Below are 20456 nucleotides of genomic sequence, written 5' to 3' on the forward strand. Positions count from 1 at the left end.
TTTTTCTTTTCATTTTGCATGCCCAAAGCATTTACTTCTGACTACATTCTTTTTTTTTTTTTGCAGTACGCGGGCCTCCCACTGTTGTGGCCTCTCCCGTTGCGGAGCACAGGCTCCGGACATGCAGGCTCAGCGGCCATGGCTCACGGGCCCAGCCGCTCCGTGGCATGTGGGATCTTCCCGGACCAGGGCACGAACCCATGTCCCCTGCATCGGCAGGCAGACTCTCAACCACTGTGCCACCAGGGAAGTCCCTGACTACATTCTTACTTTGTAAAACATCTCCCTTATCTTTCCATCTACATTTATACATATTGATTTTGCAACCACACAACTAGATAAAATGTTTGTTTTTTTCACTTTTACAAATATCCACTGAGGTAGTCAAACTTAGTGCATACTTGCTGAAGGGAAACATAGGTAACTTGTGTACAAATGGTATGTATGTGTGGCTGCATGTGTACACTTGGAGTGGAGGCACAGACTAGAATAAGGCCAAGAAAGAAATCTGGGATGTTCCCCAGTCTCTTTGGAACTGCATCCCATTGTGAGGACTTAGATTTGCGGTGTGGACATCATAGCCCTGGGGAGCTGATTGATGCTTATAGCATGCCCGTGGGGTAGGCAGACAAATGGTATTCTTCTAAAGTTAGAGTTTAGGAGAGTCAATGGCCTGCACCCAAGGCCCTTGGCCAGAGGTGGGAGGGACCCAGATTGCCCCAACTCCTGATTCCCAGCCCATGATTTTTCCCTTCCAAGCGGCTGCCTCGCCCCCTAGCGGTTCCGGTTCCTCTTCCTTCTGTGCACCATACCTAAGGCGCTAATGAAATTTAGCAGGGATGAACCAGGAAAGATGGGTCTGGCCTCACTTTCCCAGTCAGATGCTTTATTCTAATACACTCCCTGCATCCTACTCTGGTGCCTCCTTGTGATTTGTGGCCCTTCTTGTCATACTTCCCCTGCGTCTCTCACCTCTGAGGAGTCCGGAGCTCTGAAGACACTATCCATGGGCGTTCTGGGCTCTTCCGTGATGCTGAACTCACTTGCCCATCCTCATGATCTGATCTCTTTGTCTCCCTGTAACGAACCTCCCACCGTGCTTACCACTGTGTCAGATTAATCAGATCTGGGCATGGAAAGAATTACCCAAAGGCCCAGAAACACCAGCCTCAGACGTGTTTGCAGACTCTGAACATAATCCATTCTTTGGAGGCAGTTTTGGCGGAAGATGTCAATACAGGGTCACCCTTTCTGTGGTCTAGCTCAGTTGAGTAGTATCTGATGGGCAAAATGGTTCCTGGCTTTCATCTTAGCAGCCAGCTGGCCACCATAACTAAGAAACCGCTCAACCAAGCAGTAAGGTTTGGCATGTTCTCAGCAGCCTTGGCTCTCACCCAAAAACTTTATCTCTTGCAAAGTGACTCCTCAGGTTAGCCCACAATTCCTCTTTTCTGGGGAGAACAGCTTGTAGAAAAGAGTTTAACAAAAAACAATGTGAGCATGTTCTGTTTGCAATGGGCATGTCAAATTACCCTCACATCAGAGTACCTCAGAGAAAGTAGCTACTTCAGACCCTTCAGAGCCCTGGACCTTGGAACAAACTTGTCCTGAAGTCCATCACCCTCCCCATCTTCTACCTTCTTCTCTAATGTGCCACGAGCTGGTCCAGGATCTCATGCTGGCTGGTACTTCTAAAGTTACCCAAAGTACCCAAGACTCCACAGGGTGCCCCCACTTCCCTCATAAGCATGGACAGCTTGAGTTTTTAGGGGAGGTGTAGAAGAACTTCAGACAGAACATTTGCCACTAGAGAGCGGGGTGGCTGCTCACAACGTTCACTGCTGTGGGAGGATTTCAAAAGGAGTTAATGGAAATGTTCAGAATTGACTGTCAGTTGGTGCTCAACCCACTAGGACCATATCATTATTGTATTGTTTTTTGAAAAAGACTCAGGTCTTAAATTTGAGAACTTTAGTGTTGTAAGGGATTAAAGCCCAGTCTCTGAGAAATTCCAGAGTAGCTCCAGGAAGCCTAGTGCTATGTGAGCCAGATTCTGCACAAATTCTGGTCTTTTATTCAAGGTGCCTCACCACATGCAGCCGTGGATTGAAACCTAGTGGAGACAAACCCACCAAAAATATTTTTGGACAATAAGGAAGTATGAATTTGGTCTGGGTATTAGTTGGTATGAATGAGTCATTATTAATTCTGTTAAGTGGGAAATATGGATTTGGCTTAGGAGAAAAATCCTTACAGAAGGTGTTTACAGATTCATACTAAAGTCTTCAGGGATGGAGTATCAAGTTGTCTGTAATTTACGGTAAAAGGAGTTACTTTGGAAAAAAGAGTTCTAATCATGTTTGAAATGTGCATTTTAGGGCCAATAGACCTGGATTGTTTTTTTTCAAGAGAGAAATATAAGCTACAATCAGGCCCGTGTTTGCCCAGGTCTCAGGAAAGTAACAAAATTTCCCTATCTTCCCAATAGTCTAGGGAGAGAACGTGAGAGTCTGGGGAAAGATGACTCTCCAGAGAAAAGATGGGGTAAAAAGCTGGGATTATCAGAGCTGGGAGCCCCCTAGACCGGGCAGAGGTTGGGAGAGAAGGAGTGTGAGTGGGAGGGGCTCCTCACTCACAGGGCTGTTCACCCTCATTTTGCCCCTCCCTGGGGGCTCCGAGCCCTTTGTCTCAGCCCTGGGCATCTCTCCAGCTTGCCTGCCTATCAGCCCCTGCAGGGAGCCAGGCCTGCCATTCCCTGACTCCTGCTTTCCAGGACCCAGTGCATCTTCTTGCTGCAGCCTTACACCTCCTACTTTCCAAGAGTGGTCGATTTGTAGGAGGAACCCAGTATATCCCTCCCCAGACAGATGGATCTAGATAATATACTGCCATAGGGATACATTGCGTGAACCCTGACCAATCAACGGACATCTTTAGTTCATGTGTAAATACAACCAAGGCACATAGTTATTTGTTTTAAGATGTAATTATCTCACTTTTCATTCCCATCATGAACTTCTTATGATATATCACATTGAGTGATGTGGTGGGCAGAATAATGCCCTCAAAGGTGTCCTTGTCCTAATTTTTGGAGCCTGTAAATATATTATCTTCACGGCAAAACGGACTTCACAGATGTGATCAGGATCTTGAGATGGGAAGATGGTTTGGATTACCTAGGTGGGCCTGATGTCATCACAGGAATACTAAATTTGGAGAACCTCCTGGCTGTAGTCAGAGAAAAAGATGTGATGATAGGAGCAGGGTCAGGGGTAAAGGGTCAAAAGTGAAACATTACAAGCTTTGAAGATGGAGGAAGGGGCCACTAGCCAAGGGCATCCTCTGGAACTTGGAAAATGGATCCAAGCAAGGAAATAGATCTTCCCTTAGAGCCTCCGGAAGGAATGCAGCCCTGGTGACACCTTGATTTTAGCCCAGTGAGACCCATGTCAGACTTCGAAACTACAGAGCCATAAGATGACAAATTTGTGTTGTTTGTGGCAATTTCTTATGGCAGCCATAGAAATCTAGTACAGGTGAGATGGAATCAGGTGTGATTCCTTGGGTTCAGGCTGGTCTCCCATGTGCTCTGTGTGCCAATACTTATGTAAAAGCTATCCCTCTGTTTGCTATGGAACTGTGCTTCTTCTAACGTATTTCCTTTTTGGATTCCTAAACTCACAGCATGCAATTGTCTTTCAGTTTGCCTTTAATCCAAGGCAGGTCAGTGGCTCTATTGAAATGTCCTGACTGCAAAGGAGAGGGGCCCCTTCTCACTTTTCTCAGCGTATTAGACAGCAGCAATGTGGTATAGGTTGTATGAAAATTGCTTCTTTATCCTACTCTTTCCAGGAGTTGGAAGCTTCTTCTATTTTGAAGGAACAGAGCAAGATGGAATATAATTCCAGACTTATGTATCCCAAGTCACTGGTTTACCTAGTATCGCTCAAGAGATACATTAGCTATATTGAAAAAATTCACTCTGAGACTCACCCTCGTGCACCGTTTTCCCCTTGTGCCCTGTTTTTTGCTGCTCTGAAGGCTGACTGGGTTTTTAGAAATGCACCCAGAGCCCCTCAGAGTAAATTTCAAATGCACCACCTAACTTGGGATTTAGGCATACTGTCTTATATATACCCTCCCATATCAGAAAATTTGGCTGTTTTCCTAAGGTATTATGTGTAATAGGTGCAGAGAAAAACAGATTCTATGTGTGCAGACTCCCTGCACAGCCTCTCCAGAAGGGAAACCTGCATTTAATAAATGAAAATAAATCAGCCTTCCAGAGGACATGGGTCTTAAGAAGGTCTCTTGTTACTAGATGTGATTTGTGCTTTCTAATGGGGTTCTTATTCTAATCGCCCACTCATTTGAGAGGCTACAGAGATGCCTGTTCTCTTTATAAAGTCAGCCGGTCCTGAGGTGATTATTTATTCTACCCTGTCTCTTTCATTCTGCAATCTCCTTAATTTCTCTCAAACAACACAGTTAAAGTATTCAGCACAGTGCTGACACATAGCACGTGCTCAGTAAAGGTTAGCTATTATTGTAACTCTTGCTAAATGCTCTATGGTTATGTAGGATGTTAACATAGGGGAAACTGGGTAAAGAGTAAAGAAACTATACAATTTTGCAACTCTTCTGTATGTCTAAAATTATTTCAACATAAAAAATGGTTATAAAGATAAGTTGAAAGGAGAAATGAATAAATGAGAGAAAGGGGTAATGGATTTACATGCACTATTAGAGAAGATATAAAGGAAATGTCTTCTCCAAGAAACATAAGGGGGCTTCCCTGGTGGCGCAGTGGTTGAGAGTCCGCCTGCCGATGCAGGGGATGCGGGTTCGTGCCCTGGTCCGGGAGGATCCCACATGCCACGGAGTGGCTAGGCCCATGGGCCATGGCCGCTGAGCCTGCGCGTCTGGAGCCTGTGCTCCGCAACGGGAGAGGCCACAGCAGTGAGGGGCCCACGTACCGCAAAAAAAAAAAAAAAACATAAGGAACCACAGGTGCCATGGTAGTAAATAATGCAGTCATCAAAGATATTAATAAAGTAGTTTTAGTGTTTCAAGGATGCTTGAAGCCAAGTAGCTTAATTGGAGAACTTTCAGAAAACACAGATTAAGTATAGAATCAAATTTATGTAGAGGAAATCCCAATTTCCTTTTGATTTCCATTCCATTATAAGAGATATATCACATGAAGAAATTTCCCAAAAAAAATTTGAGTTGAAAATGAATTTTAAAGACAAATGTGAAATTGTATCCTTTATAAGGATAAGCTTATTCATCACATCCCACACTTACGCTGTATTGTATATCTCATTTAAGCCTATGCACAATATTTCATTTAACTCGCCACTTCTCTTCTTCCCTTATACTGCCATAAAATCTATGCTTCTTTAATCTCCTTTCATTTCACAATCCAATAAAAATTGGCTTCAAGCATACTTGAAACACTAAAACTACTTTATTAATATCTTGGATGACTGCATTATTTACTACCTTGGCACCTGTGGTTCCTTATTATTCTTGGAGAAGACATTTCCTTTTATATCTTCTCTAACAGTGCATGTAAATCCATTACCCCTTTCTCTCATTTATTCATTTCTCCTTTCAACTTATCTTTATCACCATTTTTTATGTTGAAATAATTTTAGACATACAGAAGAGTTGCAAAATTGTATAGCTTCTTTACTCTTTACCCAGTTTCCCCTATGTTAACATCCTACATAACCATAGAGCATTTAGCAACACTAAGAAACTAACTCTGGTATAGTAATAATATTATCATTATTATTTTTAATGTGGAACCTGTGGATGTGGAGGGCTGTCTGGTATAATATTATTAACAAATGTACAGAACTTAATTGGGTCCCGTTGGTTTTCCCACTGATGTTCCAGGAGCCTAGGTTGCATTCTCTCACTGGGAATAGCCTTTGCCCTCCCAGAGAGGCAGACCAGGGCTAATGCTTGGCCACTGTGGAGGTTCAAAGGCCTGGCTGCCTTGCCTACCTTTGGGAGAGCTCTGAAGGGCCATCTCAGCTCTGGAGTGCCCACAGGGAAGGATAGGCCCTCAGTTGCACCTACACTGACTTTCAGCCTCTCCTTCCCACATTCCTGCTTTCTTCATTTTATTGCAGGTGTATCTCCTGAGAGCCCCTCCCAATGAATATTTTGCATGTGGATCTCATCTCAGAGTCTGTGTCCTGGGAATCTGACCTGATACTGTAGATACTGTGAGTGGTCGTAGGAATGAGACCCTCCAGTGGGATTTGGAAGCTGGATCTTTCACTGGGGTGGCTGGCAATGAGGACTCCATCCCTGGTGGTAGGGTCGTGAGTAGAGGCAGAGAGCGCACGTTGGCAGCATATGCGGGCAGAGGGCCCAGACCTCCACGTCATCTACAACTTGTGTGCTGAGCCGCTTTCTCAGCTCACGCGCATGGCTGCTTAGAGGGGTGGTCACATATGACTTGCTAACAGAGAAAGAAGAAAAGCTGGTTCACAAAGGGGCAGGCTTGGTTGTGTTTGTTGAAACCCAAAATGAACTGCTGCTGAATTACAGCCCCACTCAGAGTTGTCCTGAAAAACAATGGTGAGGGAAAACGTCAAAATGGGCAGAGTTTGGGGCAGTATACCTTGTTGCACGTTATGCGCAGAAGGAGAAATCATCCTAGGCAAGGATAAACGTAAATTCATGCGCATTTCAAGTTTCTTGGCTTATTGGTCAACGGCCTGGATGGAGAAAGCTTGAAAGATAGGAAATGAGAAGGTGTGAGGAACATGCATGTGGATGGAACTGTGGAAAAGGAAAGTGTGAAGACTTTTGTATCACATGTGAATGGCCACTGAGAGCACTCACAATAGAAAAAGCACAAACAGCCAAGTAGTGAGAATGACTCAGCCGGGTGAGATGAGACAGCTTACATCTTTGGCAACCCTAGTGCTGGCACAATGGGTACATGAACAGAGTTGCTATGACAACAAGGGTGGAAGTTCTGGAAGAATGGGCTCGCTCAAAAGCATGGGCTCCTACTTACCAGGGCTGATCTAGTTAATGTCAAGCTGCCAGTAACAGACTAACACTGAACCCGCAATGTGGCACCAGTGACCTCTATTGAGAAGACCTTGCTGTCACATGGTGGCAAGTTGATTACATCAGGCCTCCCTACCCTGGAAGGGGCAAAGCATCATCCTGACCACGATTGACAAGTATCCGGGGTATTGGTTTGTATTTTCTGCCTTCGGGGTCTTGGTCATCATCACTATCTGAGGCTGAGAGGGTTAGATCCGCCTACATGGGATTCCATACAACATCACTTCAGATAAGCAACCCGCCTTACAGTAAAGTGGGTCCTTTCCCATACCACATGCTGCAGAAATCACTTCCACAGCAAGCAGAGAAATAACCCTTAGAAACAGGTGAGACATCAACCTGAATACAGTTCATTGTGAGAATGGGGCACATTCAAATGACCACGTTAAGGCACCATGCTCCAAGTTAGAATACAATGGTTTAGAACCAATGGGTAAAATCTGTGGGCACCACACCTGCTATCAGTCCTAATGACCACTTATGGTCACTATCTAATAGAAAAAAACATACATTAGTGGTATTTCAATATGTCGGTAGTAACCAATTAACAAACATATCATATAAATCTAATTAATCTCCAATAACAACAAAACCTATACAACAGTTAGGAATAGCTCTAGCAAGAAATACCAGATCTTTATGAATAAAATTCTTTATAAATAAAAATATAATTGCACATAAATAAAGCTAAATACATGAAGAGATAAACCAATTTCACTGAAAGAAAAACTCAATACTATAAATATATCAGTACCTTCTTAAGAATTCTACCATTTCAACTCAATACTCATTAGAATATTATGATGTTTTTTATGGAATGTGAAATTTTAATGCTGATTCCTATGTCCAAGACAATTTGAAAAAGGAAAATAAGTAACCATTTTCCTTATTATCTAATTTAATTTAAAGAAAAGGAATGTAAAGCAATGTGCAAGAATAGACAGACATGTTAAAGAATAGAAATTATAGGCATTTTCACAGGTATGCAGGTAGTTGATATAGGATAATAATAATATTTAAAATCAATGGAGAGAAATGGGCTATCTAATACAGTTGTGTGGGAACTTTTAGCTATAAATGTAAAAAAAGGTTAGATCTCTACTTCACATACCATTAATAAAAATAAGTTCCAGATGGGTTATAGAATTAACAACAATAGTAATTTTAAAAGCTAAAAATAATTTAGGAGAGAGGATGTTTATGCTTTAGGGGTAGAAAAGACCCAAAATAAGAAATGCATACTAAACTCGTAAAGACTAACAAATATGATGACAGCAACATTTAAAACTGTAAATCAAAAACATTTTTAAAAGGTTAAAAAAGTATAGACATTACTTTAAAAATTAAAAAAAATTATAAGTAAATATTAATAACATATGTAATAGATATAAGACCAATATCCTAAATATATGAAGACCTCCTTTATTCCATAAAAGAAAAACACAAATCGAAAAATCATCAAAATATTTGAAGTGGCTGTTCACAGTAAAGGAAATACAAATTGTCAGTAATTTGTATTGACTGACAGTCAATTTCTTATCCAGAAGTGTCCATTTAAAACAGCAATGGTATCATTTAAAACCATGAGCATGGTGAAATTTTCAAAGTTTGATAAAATTGGTGATAACAAGGTAACAGGTTTAATGGGACTGCACGTTGATATAGCTGCTTTAAAGGGCAATTTTTAGTAGCTGTAATAACTAAAAATAGACATATGTTTTGACTTAGAAATTCTATCTCTTAGAAATTCTTGTTAACTCTCCTAGGAAAATAATCATTTGGATTCATGAACAGGCAGGTACAGGGATGTGCAGGGATGTTAATTGTAACATCATTTGTAATTGCAAACATAAAATAAAATCAAAATGGAACAATCTATACTCCATCAATATAGAAATGGCAGGTGCTAAAAGGACATGGGAGATATACATGAAGTGGCATTAAAAGATCTGCAAGCCACATTATTTAGTGACAAAAAAGTTACAACACAATATGTGCCACGTGGTAAATTTATGTAAAACAAAAACAGGCACACATCACATAAGCACAGAGGTGAATATTTCTATAGATCAGCGCTGTCCAACAGAACTTTCTGATGATAGAAATGTCTTATAATCTGTACTGTCTAATATGGCAGCCTCTAGCCACATGTGGCTTTGAGTGTGTAAAATGTGGCAATTATGAATAAGGAGCTGAATTTAAATTTTTATTTAGTTTAAAATCATTTACATTTAAAAAGCTACATGTGACTAGTGGTTCCCTAATGGACAACATGGCTGAAAATTCACATATATGCATGATAAATCATCAATGGAGGATTGAGGTGTGGAGGTGTATCACATAAGTGTGTTCCTATATTACTTGTCTCATTGGAAAAGTAAATTTTAAAGAGCAAATTAAAAAAGCAGCTGCTCAAAAGATGTATAAAATTTGTTGCAGGGCTTCCCTGGTGGCAAAGTGGTTGAGAGTCCGCCTGCCGATGCAGGGAACACAGGTTCGCGCCCCGGTCTGGGAGGATCCCACATGCCGCGGAGCGGCTGGGCCCGTGAGCCATGGCCGCTGAGCCTGCGCGTCCGGAGCCTGTGCACCGCAACGGGAGAGGCCACAACAGTGGGAGGCCCGCGTACCGCAAAAAAAAAAAAAAAAATTTGTTGCAGAAAAAAAAAAAAGACAGAGAGAGAATTACTGGTCGAATCACATTTCCTTAGTAATGGGATGTCCCTCGGAACACAGGGGAGTGGCCAACTGGTCAACCCCTACCTAGAGAAAGGCGTGGCCAAAGAGGGCTGGTGCTGCCATCTGAGCTGGGGTCCCATTCTAGGTGGCAGAGCAGAAAAGTCAGAGGTTTCTGAGGTTTTGGGACTGAACTGGAAAGACCTACATCAGCAGCCAAATGAAACAGTGGGGCTAGGACAGAAAAAGAAGGGTAAGAAGTGTTAGGGTCAGGAACATGAAATAACTGGGCCAGCCTGGGTGAGTCAGTGCAGGGGGCCGGGAAAACAAAGGACACATCACCTGTCAGAGGTATCTTCTCGTCACAAAAGACCACAGGCATCTCAGTTTGAGGATGGGCTATGCTGGTTGAAGCACACAGGGTCACAATGGACACTCCCATTATTGCACTTACGCACTTACTTAAACGAGTGGCATCCATTCAGCCTATCCTTTTCATCAATAGACTGTGTCCCCTGTTGATGGATTGTGGATGTGCACAGTAGAGACTGATCCAGCATAGAATTAGGGCAAAGGAGCAGTTCCCCTTCGAAGCCCCTATTGTTGTGGCCTGCAGACCCAGTGGGCAGAATCAGGCAGTTTGATTTAATGATGGAGAAATGCCTCCTAAGTACCTCAAAGTAAAGGCATAAGCTTAAAAGCAGAATATTCTTCATCAGAATATTGTGTACAAGGTGCTAAGTGCTTTTCACTGTACTGCTGCTGTTTATGTGAGTAGATGACAAAGATGGTAATAAGGAAGGAGCTCTGATTAGGAATGATTGAATGCTAACTGTGGTGGGTGAGTGTCCACAAATTCTTCAGACTCAGACAAAGCAAGGTGGGGTTGGTAAGCAGCAGAGCCTGTCCAGGGAACAAGCTGACAGGCATGAGATGGACAAACAAGACCTAGCCGGTCTGGTGGGATCTAGGATTGGGTACCTGACTTTTATGGTCAACCCAAATGGCTCACACTGTGAATTAGTTTGCTGGATACCACAAACTGAGTGGCTGAAACAGCAGAAATATAGTGTCTCACAGCTCTAGAGGCTGGAACTCTGAAATCAAAGTGCAGGCAGGGTTGCTTCCTTCTGAGAGCTGTTTTGGAGAATCTGTTTCAGGACCCTCTCCTTGACTACTAGATGGCTATTTTTATGTTCACATGGCTTTCTCCCTATGGCTCTCTAGGTCCAAAGTTCTTCCTATTATAAGAACACTAGGTATATCTGCCTAGGGCCCAACCTAATGACTTCATTTTACTTCTGTAAAGATCTGATCTTCAAATACACTCGCATTCTGAGGTATTAGATTAGGACTCCAACAGATCTTTTTTTGGGTAACACAATTCAACCCATAAGAAGTTGGAAACATTTCTTTTCACAGTGTCTCTCTCACTTTTCTTTCTGTTTAACTTTTAATCATCCTGGGAAAACTCACTTCTGCTGTCACTTCTTGCAGAAAGTATTCTCAGACTTCCAGATTGGACTAAATGCTCCTTCTCTCTCTCTGCCTCAAATATATCCCCAGTTTCTCTACTTTTGCACGTACAGTATCACAGTGAGAGTCATTTATGTGTCCTGTAGTAACTGTGAGACCACATGGAGTATGTTTCTGTATTCGCAGGACCCAGTGAAGCATAGAATGAAGAGCAAGGCCTGTGCTAAATGCTTTCTGCACTCAGTTACCCAAGACACCCTGACCACATGGCTTGATGGGCAGTCTTCCCCCCATGTGGTTTTCCAGGACATAGTGACACCACAGAGGTACATCCAAGTGCCTGGAAGTCATGTGTTATAGACTGGATGTCCTCACCCCCATACCCCCGAAATTCATACGTTGAAGCCTAATCACCAAAGTGATGGTGCTGGAGTCAGGTCTTTGGGAGACAATTAGGTCCTGAGGGTGTAGTCCTCATAAATGAGATTAATGCCCTTGTAAAAAGAGGAGCAAACATGGGATCTCTCTCTCTGCTCCCAACCATGTGAGGACACAATGAGAAGATGGCCACCTGCAAACCGGGAAGCAGGGTCTCACCATATTCTGGATCTGTCAGTGTTTTGATCTTGGAGTTCTTAGCTTCCAGAACTCTGAGAAATAAATTTCTGTTGTATAAACACATGATCTATAGTATTTGTTACGGCAGCTGCACTAAGACACCCTGAAACTTTCAAACCACCTCTTTTAATCAGGGTGAGGACTTTTCTGTACCAACCCCGTGTCCTCTAATTGCTTTTCACTGGAAGATGAGGCTGGCCAAAGTATCAGTGCATTAATTAGAAATAGCCATGATAAGACAAACAAAGGGCATCACTGGATAAACAAGTGTCCTTATTCTTTGCATAAGTAAGATGATTATGCAAATGATATGAATGAGTGACTATATAAGGAGGATAAAGTTGCCACTCAGGGACTTCCCTGGTGGCGCAGTGGTTAAGAATTGTCCTGTCGATGCAGGGGACACAGGTTCAATCCCTGGTCCAGGAAGATCCCACATCCTGCGGAGCAGTTAAGTTCTTGAGCCACAACTACTGAGCCCATGTGCCGCAACTACTGAAGCCCGCGCACCTAGAGCCTGTGCTCCACAACAAGAGAAGCCACTGCAATGAGAAGCTTGCGCACAGCAGTGAAGAGTAGCCCCCTCTCTCCACAACTACAGAAAGCCCATGCACAGCAACAAAGACCCAACATAGCCAAAAATTAAAATTAAAAAAAAAAAAGTTGCCACTCAAAGACTATAAAGTGTCAGAGCAGCCAGAGGATCCAGCAGCATCCTGAAACAGGTGAGTTTGGCATGGGGCTTTATGATAGATAGGGTTTCCACAGGCAGCAGAAGAATGGGGGAGGATGCAGTTGCTATGACAGATATAGGTTCGTCCGCGAGGCCTGCTGGGCTTGAGGAGCAAGCTGGAGTAAATATATCTGGAGTTAAGAGGACATTTCTGGATGTGGGTCTGTCTCCTACCCATAAGGGAAATATCCAATAGCTCATATCACAATTTTGAAGAGGGCATGATGGTTCAGAGTGGTGTTGGTGTCTCAGGAACTCTAAATAATGAGTGTGAAACCTACAGCAGCAGAATCTCTGGACATAGGCCATGGGCTCGTGGTACAGTTATATTTTCACAACCTGACCCACAGTGGTGGGAACTGAGCCCAGGATATAGAGAAGGCCAGCATTGGAAAGGCACCTTGAGAGAGTTCTAATACCACTGGGGGAATTTGACTCTAATCTGGAAACCAAAGCGTAAGAGCTAGGCAAACAGGCCTTAGGTGAGGTCTGCACAACACAGAAGCAGAGGCTTTTAAAGGCAGCAGATATAGGGCTCAGGACAGCAAGATCAAATTCAGTGTTTTCCTGCCGATGTCAAGGAGCCTACCGGGAATTCCCTGGTGGTCAAGTGGTTGGTACTCCACGCTTCCACTGCAGGGGGCATGGGTTCAATCCCTCGTCAGTGAACTAAGATCGCACATGCTGCGCGGGAAAAAAAAGGAGCCTACAAACTCACTGGGGTTTTTGTAATCTCAGAGGTTGATGGGCCCACGGATGAGCTACAGATTGGATCAGCCTAGAGCTGGTCAGGCCTGGAGCAGTCAAAGAATAACACAAGGCACAGGATGAGCTAAAAGGGGGTTATGGTGCCTTTTTAACAGGAACATATAGCGAATACTCTGCCTGTTTGCAAAGTTAGCACATTTGATAGTCAAACAAGACAAAAGGAAAGAATTGACCTTTTAAGTCAATTGATTATGAAAACGTTAAAAGAGTCTATAGACACAGTTGAGGAACCCAGGCGCATGTTATGAAGTCAAACACTCCCCAAGTTCATGGCACCTAGTGAAATTTTTAGGTGCTTTGGGAAACTTTGCTAGCTCAGAGCTATTAGCCATATAGCTATTTGGCAAAGCCATGAAAATAAATGGCAACCAGATATACTTACTAAATATAAGGTTGAGATTTTACTGAAAAGCGAGTTTCTCTGTCTGCTCTTTTCATTCCTGTTTTGTCTTGTTTTAAAATGACCCAGACTCAGGGGAACTGTAGGAACTCTCAAAATATAAATACACAAAGTCTAGGGACCAGATTATGAAATGGAAGGAAAGAATAGATAAGAAAAGGAAAAACATGCTAAATATTAAGGATTTTATTGTTTTCTTAAAATGGAAAGATTTGAGGTCCAAGTGCACCATCTACTAGTCCTCTGATCTCAACATGTGATGACCTAATAAGTGTATCTGGCCACATGGGGCAACTGTCCTAACAGGGATGACACTAAGCAAATGAGCCACCGCCTCTGAACTTCAGATCCCACATCGGCATAAGGGAACACTTAGAAAGTCTGCCCTGTCCAACTCAATGAATTGTGATAAACGTCAAATGAGGTAGTTACTTGAGTCACAAGTCAACATATAGGTAAATTTTAACATTATCTCCCAGAACTGGGACAGGCCAGTTGAGCTCCCCTAGCCGTAATGAGAACCTCAGATTCCTGCCTTCGAGCTATTGTAATTCAATACAGAAAAAAAGAAATCACATGTGAACCAAACACTCTGGGAATTTTTGAATCTTGACTACACACAGCCCATGAGAACACATTTTACACCAATCCCCTGTACTAGAGAGGTCCGTATGGACTCAAATTATCTTGACCTCTGTTCATCTACTATTTCTCAAGTGGAGTTCTCGAAAAGTATGATGCTGACCCTTCGCACGAAATGTGCCCAGCAGCTCAGATTGCTCAACAAAAATACAAAAGCACTTAGGGCTCCACCATTCTCCAAACAACCACTTTCTAAACTTCAGTGTGTGCAGTTGCTGGGTCTGTTTCCAATTATCCTGGGAAGCTGCAACTGTGGCCTCACCCTTTGCTCAGAATCCTGTTGGGCTCCCATGCAGAGCAAAGCACAGAGAGCAGTCACCAGGAAAGGGTATTTCCATTTACCCGACACTGGCACCTGTGAAAGTGCGGCTGCATTGTGTGGCCAAAGGGAAAAATATCCCTTCAACATGTATTTACTGAGCACTTTGATATTTTGGAAACTATTTAAGGCATTAGGGAGAGAAAAATGGGATAAGGTAAAGTGCCTGCCCCTGAAAAGCTTACATTTTAGTGGCGCAAACAAATATCTGTATCTATACCTAAACCTATATATCAACATCTGTCTATATATCTCCTTTACTGTGTGTGTGTGTATACAATTTAATTACACATAGCAATAAGTCTTATGAGGTCAAATAACGCAGGAGTAGGGACTAGTGGATGAGTGTGTGGTTGGAGGGATGTTATTTACTTTAAATAAGTGGTCAGCGAGTGGCCCTTTGGAGAAGGTGATCCTTGAACACCTTGAATAACTTGAATGGAGTGAGCCAAGGACAGATTTAAGAAAACAAGTCTTCCAGATTAAGGGAATGGCTAGGGTAAAGCGAGTGTCAATGAAGTGGTGTGAGTTTAGGACGAGTGTGGCTGAGAGGTCACGGCCATTCACCGAGGCTCTTGTGCCAGCTGCAGGACCACGCTGGGTCAGCTCGTCCCCCTCTTCCCACGTCCTTTCCCTAACCTCTCTCCCCTTCACTTGGAAAAGGTATTCTTATCTTGGGGACCCAGGCTTGTGCTCCTCTTGCTCCTTTCTTCTCCCTCCCATCTTTCCCACTTCCTCCATCCTATTAGTTGAATATTTCATTAATCTATATTTAGACCTTTTATTGAAGTATAATAGATACACAGACAAGGGCCCAGAGATGTATTGTCTGGATGGATTTTCAGGGTACCCTGAAAATACCCTCAGGTGGAGATACTGAACATGGCAGCACTCCAGAAACCATTTCACTCTTTTTCCCCAAACACCTCCCTTGAGTAACCAACAGCTTAGTTAATTTGGCCATTTTTTGTACTTCATATAAATGGAATCATAAAGTATATGCTTTTTATGTCTGGTTTCTTTCATTTCATTCCACATGATATTTGTGAGGTTCACCTGCATCATTGTGTGTAGTTGCGCACCATTCATTCTTATTGGTTATGGCACTCTATTGTGGGAATATACCACTACTTAGCAGCTTGTTCCATTGCTAATGGCCATTTGGACAGTTCCCAGCTCTGTGGTATTATAAATAGTGCTGCTATGAATGTTGTCTAAGATATAAAATTTGGTAAACATATGTATGCATTGTTGTATATGCCTAGGAGTGGAATTGCTCCATCATAGAATAGGGCTTGTTAAGATGGAGTAGATATTACTAAAGTATTTTTCAATGTTGATTTATTTTAAAATAATATTTATTTTTATGATGATAAAAGTAATGCATATTTGGAAAACAGAGTAAAGTAAAACAAAATGAAACTACACATTACTCTATTTTTATATACTTGGCCCCCCCTACCCCGAAACCAGTGAGGGCGGAATGCACTCTGCCATTTTATACCATAAGGGACTTGAGCATCTGTGGATTTTGGAATCCGCAGGGGTCCTGGAACCTATCCCCCATGGATACAGAGGGCCAGCTGTAATCACAGAATTGGAATCATGCTATATATCCTTCTGTTTTCATTTTACGTTGTGGCATTTTTAATATTATTAAGTGTTTTCAAATCAAAAATTTTAATGACAGCATTTGGATGTGTCAAAATAAACTTAATGATTTAAATTGTTTTAAAATTTATTATTGTAAACAGTGCTTCAATGAGCATTGCTACATACATTTTATGGACACTTCCGATTATCTCTTCAGAATGTATTTTGAGGAGCAGAATTTCTGACTCAAAGGACTTACTACCTTTAAAGTTCTTGCTTTATATTGCCTAATTTGTCTCTGAAAATTGAAAACAGAACTAATTTACGGTTCTACCTGTATTTGGTTGATTCACTTCACTGACAACATAAGGATATACTATTTTATGAATTAGCATTTACATGACAGCTATTAAAATAAAATATTTATTTGTTAATTGACTATTTGCATCTTTAGTTACTTCCCTGTTCAAAACTTTTGCTCATTTTCTGTGATATTCAACTTTTTAAATTGATTAGATAGTAACTGTATGTTTTTCAGTTATGAACTGTATTGTATTGCATTCTCATCTTTTAACCTATATTTTGATTGTTAATATTTTGCAAAAGAAGGTCATGCCCCACAGACAGAAAAGGCTTGAGAGCCAAAATTTACCTCCTTCGAAAGGAAAGTGAATATCCATTTTGGATATACATCTGTACCGCTTATATCATTTCTACTTATGGTGATCTACGAATTGCTGAGGATTTGTAATTGAAATGGCCATTGGAAGAGTGACTCTCTCCCAGTGTTATTAAGTCCAAATAAATGAAAGAACTAGAAGTTACCTAAGGGACTGCTTCTTCAGTGCCCTCTTTGTACAGATGGGGAAATTGAGGCACAGAGGTTGTAAGAGACTTGCTAAAGATCATTACCGTGGACTGGTGTCAGGTAGCCTTCCATCCATCACCTCACTGGCTCTTGAAGAAAAATCCTACCCTCTTTCTATAAGTCTCTTTCTGTTATGTGCACATATTCTATTTCTCGTTTTCTCTGGCGATCGTGTTCAGTTTGTGGGGTGCTCTGGCTGCTTGGGGGTCCCTGAATACCAGCACCTGAGAGCCACTGCTGAATATCTGGCTCTGCTTTCCTTGAGGTCCAGAATGTGGTCCCTGCTTCAGGTCTGGCTTCCCAGATTACTGTGTAAACCACCACGGCTAACATGTGTCCTTTACATATTCTCCAGGTCTCTTCTGCAACTCTGGTGCCCGAGACTGGTCTCCTCCATGATTCCTTTCTGGTGCTTGGATCCATATGTAGAGGCAGAGCCTAAATGAGCTCCTGGAGCCCTTCCAGAGTCTGTGGGAAAGCTGGGGTACGACCAGTGCCAAATGGGCCTGTGTGCCAGTTGGACAGGATCCAGAGATGGAGCGATGTCTGAATTCCTCTGAGCGCATCTTTTCAGTGGACATTTCCCAAAGCAAGACTGGCCCCTAAGGAGGACATTTCATTAGAGCTCAGTTTCATGGCAATGCTCTTTGTAAATCTACAAGGAAGGTTATTTCAGAACTGAAAATCTGGACTATATCTTTCATGGTAAAATTAGACGCAACGGCAATTTCAAAAGTGACGTGTGAAATCCAGGTCTAGAGTTTGGTAGTCGTAGGGAGCCACACTTCATGGTTGGCTGTTTATGACAGTGGGATGGGTTCACCACCCTGCCCAGCTTGAGATCATCTGGCCCCATGCTGTGAATCAGGAACTGCCAGGTAACTCAAGAAAATCTTGCAGGAATTTCTGAATCGTAATAACTACATCATTCTTAACTAACATTAAACAGTTCATATATTTTAGCCCCTTTCAGATTGCAAAAATAAATATGTAATGCATTCATTTTGCACAAATTTACAAACATTCCAAGATTAGAATGCGTAATATGTGACTAGCATTCATTTTACAGGTCCTGCTTCAAGAAACTTAAAAGTGTAGAAAAGCCAGAGAACACTGGCTAATGTCTAGATTAAAACAGTCTGTAAGTCACTAGTAGTTTTTCCATTTCTAATTCAGGTAAGACACAAGGCTTCATTTCTTGACAGTAAGTGTCTTCGTTTTAGATTCTGTGTCTATTAAGAAAATAATTTCAAAGCTACTTTAAGAATTGTTCAAATTTCATGTTTTCTATTTAATCAAGGGAACAAAGGCCAATACTTCCAAATAGAAAATAACATTAATCAATGGAAAAACATGATTTAAACCAACTATCACTGGAATTGAGCAATGAAAAAGAAAATGCTCTCATGTGTTTGCAGTCCTTCCCTACAGTGAAACTAGTTTATGTTTTGTTTTTAGAATATACCAAGGGAGATACAGCAGAAAATAAATCACAGCCAGAGGATCTCTTCCTTCCAGCTGTCTGCATAGCCAGTACTGATCACTGCTGAAATAGCTGTGATTCATGCTGACTTGTCCACGTAGTACCCCATGCTCAATGAAACAGTTCCCCAGATTCCAGAGCTTCTCCACGGGAACTTGAGGAAAGGTCTTGGGCTGAACACACTGTGCCTTGGCCCCTCCAAAGCGCTTACTGTCAGGCGTCTGTTTACAGCAGCAGCCTGGATATCAGATTCATTAAAAGGGGGACGCTGAGGGCTGCCCTGGTGGCGCAGTGATTGAGAGTCCGCCTGCCGATGTAGGGGACACGGGTTCGTGCCCTGGTCCGGGAAGGTCCGGGAAGATCCCACATGCCGCGGAGCGGCTGGGCCCGTGAGCCATGGCCACTGAGCCTGCGCGTCCGGAGCCTGTGCTCCGCAACGGGAGAGGCCACAACAGTGAGAGGCCCGCGTACCGCAAAAAAAAAAAAAAAAAAAAAATCTGTTCATGAATATTCTTAGAAACTTTGTTAGTAACAAACCACATTGGAAGTAACCAAATGTCCTTCTATGGATGAATAATTAAGCAAACTGTGGTTCATCCATACCACAGGATAAAAAGCAATAAAAAAAAGAACTCTTGATCCACACAATTTGGATGGATCTTAAATGAAACAAAAGGCCGTCATAGGTTACATACTGTATAGTCATCTTTAAATAGCGTTTTTAAGTACTGTATTATGTCTTGAAATGCTATATTGAAAATTATAGTGATGGAGAACAGATTAGTGGTTGTTAGGTGCTGAGTGGGGAGGGGAAAGGAGGTGTCTATGGCTATAAAGGATAGAATCAAGGATCTTGTAATGAAACTGTTCTTTGTCTTAGCTGTGGTGGTGGTCATATAGATCAGCACATGCAGTAAAACTGCGTAGAAGTAGTGCTTACACACATAAACAAATGAGTGCATATCACGCTGGTGAAATATTTACATGGTTGATAGATTCTATTAATGTCAGTTTCCTGATTATGCTATTGCACTATAATTATGCAAGATAGTTTCATTGGGAGAAACTGGGTAAAGTATACACAGGATCTCTGTATTATTTCTTATTACTGTATGTGAATCTACAAAGATCTCAAAATAAAAAATTTTTTAAATGCAAAAAAAAAATGATGGAAGATAAAGTTAATTTCAAGACCTAGTGGAAAAAAGATAAAAAGGCAGATAATATGAAACAAAACATATGAGACAGAGAAAAAATCTGAATAATAGTCATATACAGAGATAACTGAGGAAACAGTTGGTGGCTAATGTTGCTTGAGGATATACGCCAACAAAATAGGTAACCAGAAACAAAGAAGCAAAAACAGAAATGGGATCTTGAGAACAGGCTGGAGACCCAGAGATGTAGTAAATAAAATTCTTGGGAGGACAGCTCTGCAGCTTACCAAGAGAGCAGCCTTTGAGATTGTAGCAGCAAATCAGAAAACTCCAGAAATGATCTCTCTGGAGGAAAAATATAGTATTTCATGCCATAGACATTATAATTGAAGATTTGGATGAACTTGAAGATATGTTAAAAGCATATTATTCTTCTTACAAAGGAAAAACAAGGAAGACAATTAGAAACTCCAAGAAAAACAGAAAGCTTGAAAACTGTGGCCCAAATGTGAAACAAAGTCAGATGTGCCATATTTTAAGCAATTGATGAAAACCAAATATATTTTATCTCAGTGCTATGAAAATGTGTTGTCCAGGGATCATATCATGAGACCATACAGAGAGATAA

Source organism: Delphinapterus leucas, chromosome 16, assembly GCF_059928025.1.
Source record: "Delphinapterus leucas isolate spDelLeu-1000000601 "Yukka" chromosome 16, BTC_Dleu_Yukka2, whole genome shotgun sequence".
In the NCBI taxonomy this organism is placed as follows: domain Eukaryota; kingdom Metazoa; phylum Chordata; class Mammalia; order Artiodactyla; family Monodontidae; genus Delphinapterus; species Delphinapterus leucas.